The sequence below is a fragment of the Cicer arietinum genome, chromosome 5 (genome assembly GCF_000331145.2).
Source record: "Cicer arietinum cultivar CDC Frontier isolate Library 1 chromosome 5, Cicar.CDCFrontier_v2.0, whole genome shotgun sequence".
Taxonomy (NCBI): domain Eukaryota; kingdom Viridiplantae; phylum Streptophyta; class Magnoliopsida; order Fabales; family Fabaceae; genus Cicer; species Cicer arietinum.
The window spans coordinates 28,523,790-28,531,634 of NC_021164.2; positions in this window are offsets into that span (position 1 = coordinate 28,523,790).

A 7,845-nucleotide genomic window follows, 5' to 3' on the forward strand; every position below is an offset into this window, starting at 1 on the left:
ATCAAAGTTGTTCTGATGAATGATTAATTTGCAATCGATTGCCTAATCGATTGCTTCAAACTTGGAGTTTAAGAAAACTAAATCAATTGATGTCCCAATCGATTTGTTGCATCACATAACTTATTTCTGATTTTAAAACTTGGTCACAATCGATTTGTCAATCGATTGTTTCCATAACTGGTTGTTTCTGTGACTTGCTAAATCGATTACTTAATGGATTGCTCAATCGATTGTCCAATCGATTAGAGTTATCCCAGAACTCAGGTTTCACCAAAAACATTTAACTAATCGATTGCCTAATCGATTTGTTTAGTGAAAACACTTGTTCTGAGTCAGACAATCGATTTATCAATCGATTCATCAATTGCTTTATTTGTTGATTGATTTATTCATTGGCAAAGGCTTAAGTGTGAGACCATAGTGATTAGTCTACTAAACTTATTTACTATGACACCTAATAACACTATACATTTTGCGTCTTTCTCAAGTGCATCCTCCAACTTTGGTTGATTCCTTGAGTTGCAAGTTATTGTTCCAAGTATGCGGTGTCTTCTTGTTTGCCTGAAATATTTCTTAATTCAAAACATTAGATCAATCAAATATTTCACATGTACTGTGTGTTTGGGAATTAAATCAAAAACATGATCAGGGAAGCTCATGACTTACAAACTCCCCCTTTTTGATTTAATGACAAATACACAGTTTTAACATTGAGATTATTTTAAAATCTCCCCCTGAGTTTTGGAATGTATGATACATTTCAATAACATCAGTATAAAAAGATATTAGAGTACAAACAGGGTACAATACATTGCATCAGAGTAATATGCATTGTATCAGAGTAAAATTACATTAGATCACAAGTTAGCATGTATCAGAGTTTATATCATATTGTAGCATTATGATATCAGTGCATATGTAGCATATCAGATCATATGGCATATCAGTATTGCATATACATATATCCGAGCATCCATACATCAGAGCATTTATACATCAGAGCATTTATGTGATCAGCTTGTACCATATTTGAGCAAAATAATCGCAAGTTAAAATCAATCTCCCCCTTTTGTTATAAAAGCAAAAAGAAATATACAAAGAGAGATGATTAAACAAAAAGATATATACATAAAAATTTACAAAGACAGCAAAAACAAGAGTAGTACAAGAGTATGACAAACAACACAGACACTAAACCTAAGCAACAAATCTAGGACCGATCCTCATTATCACCAGCAGGAGAAAGAGAGACCGTTGTATTAACCTCAGCATGTGTCTCCTCCCCATGAGGATCAGATCCATCTAGGTTGACTGGGTTAGGATCTTCGGCTGATTGTCGTCCGATCTTTGCAATGTCTTCAAAAGACATTTTGAGCCCCAAGTGCTCTTGAATAGCATCCACATCCTGAACCGCAGAGTTCAAAGTTGATTGAAGCTTTGAAAGAGAGGCTTCCACTCTTTCGTTGTGGGCAGCTTGAATCTTCATAAACTCCAGCAGCATTGTCATGATCTCAGAAGATGCTTCAGATTGTGCAGGTGGTTGGGCACTTGCTTGGGCTTGATCAACACTGGGTTGTGCCTGATCAGCAATGGATGGAGCTCTTATCCATACTCCATTTATGCGTCGCAACTGCATTTGGTTCACGATTGATTCACCAAATGTCAGTGTGGTTTTGAGAGATTCTTCATTGGCTAGAGACACCTTGAAATGCCTCAGAATCTTTGTCACCACTTGGGGATAGGGTAGGATGTGCTTTCCTTGTGTTGATTCCATCATGTTCAGCAGCACTATCCATGCCCAGCTCATCATGAGCTCTTTGTACAGCCCCCACAGCAGGATAATATCCAGTCGCTGTACAACCGCATGATTTCCAGCCCTAGGTACTAACATCCTTGTTAGCACATACATGAGCATCCGATGCTCAACTTTCATCTGGCCTGTTGGAAGAGAAACCTTTTCAACAAAGCCGTCGATCATTAGCTCCTTAGTTGCTGCATGCTTATCTATCGAAGTTTCCCAACCTTCATCTTCAGGAGCATCCCGTGCTCTACCATCAATGGTGTATCCATAAAAAGGTAAACCAGTTAACTTTGAAAAGTCCTCAAAAGTCATTGTGATCTTTTTACCTTTGACTTCAGCAGCAAAACCCGTCTTGGTTAGAATGAAGGTGGAGTAAAAAGCACATATAAACTTCGGATAAACTTCCAGTGATGAAGAAAGGAAATCTTCTAAATATTAATCCAATGACAGAAACACAACTATTGGATGCACATGATTGGTTAAAAACCCTAATTGGACTATAATAAGCCTAGGGAGGACGAAAATGACGTAAATGTTAATCCAATAACACAAATGAACTTATTGGATGCACAAGATTGGACAAAAACCCTAAATGGCGTAGAATAAGCTTAAGGATGACGAAAATGAACTTAATGTTAATCCAATGACACAAACACACCTATTGGATGCACAAGATTGGTTTAAAACCCTAATTGGAGTAGAATCGGCCTAGGGAAGACAAAAATGACCTAAATATTAATCCAATGACATAAACACACCTATTGGATGCCCAAGATTGGTTACAAACCGTAATTTGACTAGAATAAACCTAGGGAGGACGAATTTGACCTTAATGTTGATCCAATGACACAAATGAACTTATTGGATGCACAAGATTGGTTAAAAATGCTAAATGTACTAGAAGAAGCTCAGGGTGGACGAAAATAGCCTAAATGTTAACCCAATGACACAAACACGCCTATTGGATGCACAAGGTTGGTTAAAAACCCTAATTGGAAAAGAACAAGCCTAGGGAGGGGGAAAATGACCTAAATATTAGTCCAATGACACAAATAAACCTATTTGATGCACAAGATAGGTTAAAAACCCTAATTGGATTAGAATAAGCCTAGGGAGGAATAATATGACCTAAATGTTAATCCCATGACTTAAATAAACTTATTGGATGTACATGATTGGTTGAAATCCCTAAAAAGACTAGAATAAGCATAGGGAGGACGAAAAAGACGTAAATGTTAATCGAATGACACAAACACATGTATTGGTTGCAAAGATTGGTTAAAAACTCTAATTGGACTAGAATAAGCCTAGGCAGCACGAAAATGACCTAAATGTTAATCCAATGAAACAAATGAAGTTATTGAATGCACAAGATTGGTTAAAAACTATAAAAAGAGTAGAATACGCATAGGCAAGACGAAAATGGCCTAAATGTTAACCCAATGACACAAACACGCCTATTGGATGCACAAGGTTGGTTAAAACCCCTAATTGGAAAAGAATAAGCCAAGGGAAGGACAAAATGACCTAAATATTAATTCAATAACACAAATACACCTATTGCATGCACAATATAGGTTAAAAACCTTAATTGGACTAGAATAAGCCTAGGGAGGATGAATATGACCTAAATGTTAATCCAATGACTCAAATAAACTTATTGTATGCACAAGATTCGATAAAAACCCCAAAAAGACTAGAATAAGCATGCAGATGACGAAAATGACCTAAATGTTAATCAATTGACACAAACACATGTATTGGATGCAAAAGATTGGTTAAAAACTCTACTTGGACTAGAATAAGCCTAGGGAAAACGAAAATGACCTAAACGTTAATCCAATGACACAAATGAACTTATTGGATGCACAAGATTGGTTAAAAACCTTAAATGGACTAGAATAAGCCTAGGGAGAGCAAAAATGACCTAAATATTAATCCAATGACACAAATACACCTATTGGATGCACAAAATTGGTTAAAAAGCCTAATTGGACTAGAATAAGCCTAGGGACGACGAAAATGATCAAAATGTTAATCCAATGACATAAACACACTTATTGGATGCACAAGATTTGTTAAAAACCCTAATTGGACTAGAATAAACAAAGGGAGGACGAATATGACCTTAATGTTGATCCAATGACACAAATAAACTTTTTGAATGCACAAGATTGGTTAAAAATGGTAAATGGACTAGAATAAACTTAGGGAGGACGAAAATGGCCTAAATGTTAATCCAATGACACAAACACGCCTATTGGATGCACAAGGTTGGTTAAAAACTCTAATTGGAAAAGAATATGCCTAGGGAGGGAGAAAACGACCTAAATATTAATCCAATGACACAAATACACCTATTGGATGCACAAGATAGGTTAAAAACCATAATTGGACAAGAATAAGCCTTGGGAGGACGAATATGACATTAATGTTAATCCAATAGCACAAACACACGTATTGGATGCACAAGATTGGTCAAAAACCCTAATTGGACTAGAATAAGCATAGGGAGGATGAAAGTCACCTAAATGTTATTCGAATGACACAAACACATGTATTGGATGCAAAAGGTTAGTTAAAAAGTCTAATTGGACTAGAATAAGCCTAGGGAGAACGAAAATGACCTAAATGTTAATCCAACGATACAAATGAACCTATTGGATCAACAACATTGGTTAAAAAACCTAATTGGACTAGAATAAGCCTAGAGAGGGCAAAAAGACCTAAATGTTAATGAATTGACACAAATTAACTTATTGAATGCACAAGATTGGTTAAAATCCCTAAATGGACTAGAATAAGCCTAGGGAGGACGGGAATGACTTAAATGTTAATCCAATGACCCAGAAACACCTATTGAATGCACAAGATTGGTTAAATTCCTAATTGGGCTAGAATATACCTAGGGAGGACAAAAATGAACTGAATGTTAATCCAATGACACAAATGAACTTATTGGATGCGCAAGATTAGTTAAAAATGCTAAATGGTCTAGAATAAGCTGAGGGAGGATGAAAATGGACTAAATGTTAATCGATTGAGACAAACACGCCTATTGGATGCAAAAGGTTAGTTAGAAACCCTAATTGCACTAGAATCAGCCTAGGGAGGGAGAAATCGACCTAAATATTAATCCAATGACACAAATACACATATTGGATGCACATGATTAGTTAACAACCTTAGTTGGACTGGAATAACCCTTGGGAAGGAGAAAATTACCTAAACCTTAATCCAATGGCAAAAATACACCGATTGGATGTACAAGATTGGTTAAAAACCCTAGTTGGTCAAGATTAGGACTAGGGTGGACGAAAATGACCTAAATGTTTATCCAATGATACAAACACACCTATTGGATTCACAAGATGGGTTAAAAATTCTAAATGGATAAGAATAAGCTTAGGGAGGACGAAAATGGCCTAAATGTTCATCCAATGACACAAACACGCCTATTGGATAAGAATAAGCTTAGGGACTAGGGAGGACGAAAATGACCTAAATGTTAATCGAATGACCCAAACACATGTATTGGATGCAAAAGATTGGTTAAAAACTCTAATTGGACTAGAATAAGCCTAAGAAGAACGAAAATGACCTAAACGTTAATCCAATGACACAAATTAACTTATTGGATGCAGATGATTGGTTAAAAACCCTAAATGGACTAGAATAAGCCTAGGGATGACGAAAAATGGCATTAATGTTAATCCAATGACACAAAAATACCTATAGGATGCACATAATTGGTTAAAAACCTTAATTAGACTAGAATAAGCCTAGGGAAGACGAAAGGCCTAAATTTTAATCCAACGACACAAATGAACCTATTGGATGGACAACACTGGTTAAAAAACCTAATTGGACTAGAATAAGCCTAGAGAGGACAAAAATAACCTTAATGTTAATCCAATGACACAAATTAACATATTGAATGCAAAAGTTTGGTTAAAATCCCTAAATGGACTAGAATAAGCCTAGAGAGGACGAAAATGACTTAAATGTTAATCCAATGACCCAAACACACCTATTGAATGCACAAGATTGGTTAAACTCCAAATTGGACTGGAATATACCTAGGGAGGAAAAAAATGACCTAAATGTTAATCCAATGACACAAATGAACTTATTTGATGCACAAGATTGGTTAAAACCCTTAATTGGACTAGAATAAGCATAGGGAGGACGAAAATGACCTAAATATTAATCCAATAACACAAACACACCTTTTGGATACACAAGATTGGATAAAATCCCAAATTGGACTAGAATAAGCCAAGGGAAGAGGAATATGACCTAAATGTTAATCCAATGACACAAATAAACTAATTGGATGCACAAGATTGGTTAAAAACGCTAAAAAGGCTAGAATATGCTTAGGGAGGACGCAAATGACCTAAATGTTAATCCAATGACACAAATAAACTAATTGGATGCACAAGATTGGTTAAAAACGCTAAAAAGGCTAGAATATGCTTAGGGAGGACGCAAATGAGCTAAATGTTAATCCAATGACACAAACACACCTATTGGTTTGACAAGGTTTGTTAAAAACCTTAATTGGACTTGAATAAGCCTATGGAGGACGAAAATGACCTAAATACTAATCCAATGACACAAATACACCTATTGGATGCAAAAAATTGGTTAAAAACCCTAATTGGACTAGAATAAGCCTATGGACGACGAAAATGAGCTAAATGTTAATCGAATGACGCATCCACAACTATTTGATGCCCATGAATGGTTAAAAACCCTAATTGGACTAGAATAAGCCTCAGGAGGACATACCTAAATGTTTATCCAATAACACAAATGAACTTTTTGGATGCACAAGATTGGTTAAAAACCCTAAATGGACTAGAATAAGCCATGGGAGGACGAAAATGACCTAAATGTTAATCCAATGGCACAAACACACATATTGGATTCACAAGATTGGTTAAAACGCCTAATTGGTCTACAATAAGCCTTGGGAAGACGAAAATTACCTAAATTTTAATCCAATAACACAAATGAACTTATTGGATGCACAAGATTGGAAAAAAAACCCAAAATGACGTAGAATAAGAATAAGGATGACGAAAATAAACTTAATGTTATTTCAATGACTCAAATACACCTATTGGATGCACCAAATTGGTTAAAAACCCTTATTGGACTAGAATAAGCCTAAGGAAGACAAAAATAACCTATATATTAATCCAATGACACAAACACACCTATTGGATGCACAAGATTGGTTAAAAACCTTAATTGGACTAGAATTGTTGATTATTATGACCTCGAAATAATCAGAATATATCAGTCTTTAACAAATTAAAGCAATATAGAAAATGAAATATGTCTAGCATACAATTAAGATCGAACATACAATCATATGATGCAAGATTTATTCAGATTCATACACACAGCGGAATTATAATGCGGCATACAAGATTAACAATTAAAAGTAAAAGGATAAGGGATAGAATGTACCAAGGTTTATCCTGGTTCAATTGTCAATAAGACAACCTACATCCAGTCCTGACAATCCAACTGGATTTCAGCTTTTTCTCCAATAGAAAGAATTATGAATTGTTTATAGATTGTCCAGTTTCCTCGAAACCTATCTATCTAACACAATCTCTTTCCTATTGCTTAACCCCTTGATCCTTGTAGTCACTCGGCAGACTCACACAAAATCAAGTACGACTCCTTCTTGATGAGGCCTCTCACCCAAGAAGATCGCCACCAGTTTCTAGCTGGATTTTTCGCAGTCGTTTCTTTACAAAGTATTTGTTTCAAACAAAATAAAAGAAGTACAAAAAGTGTCTTCAATCATGATCAATGTATCTCTCACGAATCTGGTTATTCAATGATTGTTTATGAGAACATTGTCTTTTCTCTCAAGAATACTTTTTCAGCTCTCTCAATGATTATGGATAATCTTTTTGGCTTTGATCTGAAAAAGCAATATCAGAATGTTAACAACGTGTTCTTAAGAGTTCTTCAGTATTATGAAGAATATTCAAGATGTTTTTCAAGTGTATACATGTGTT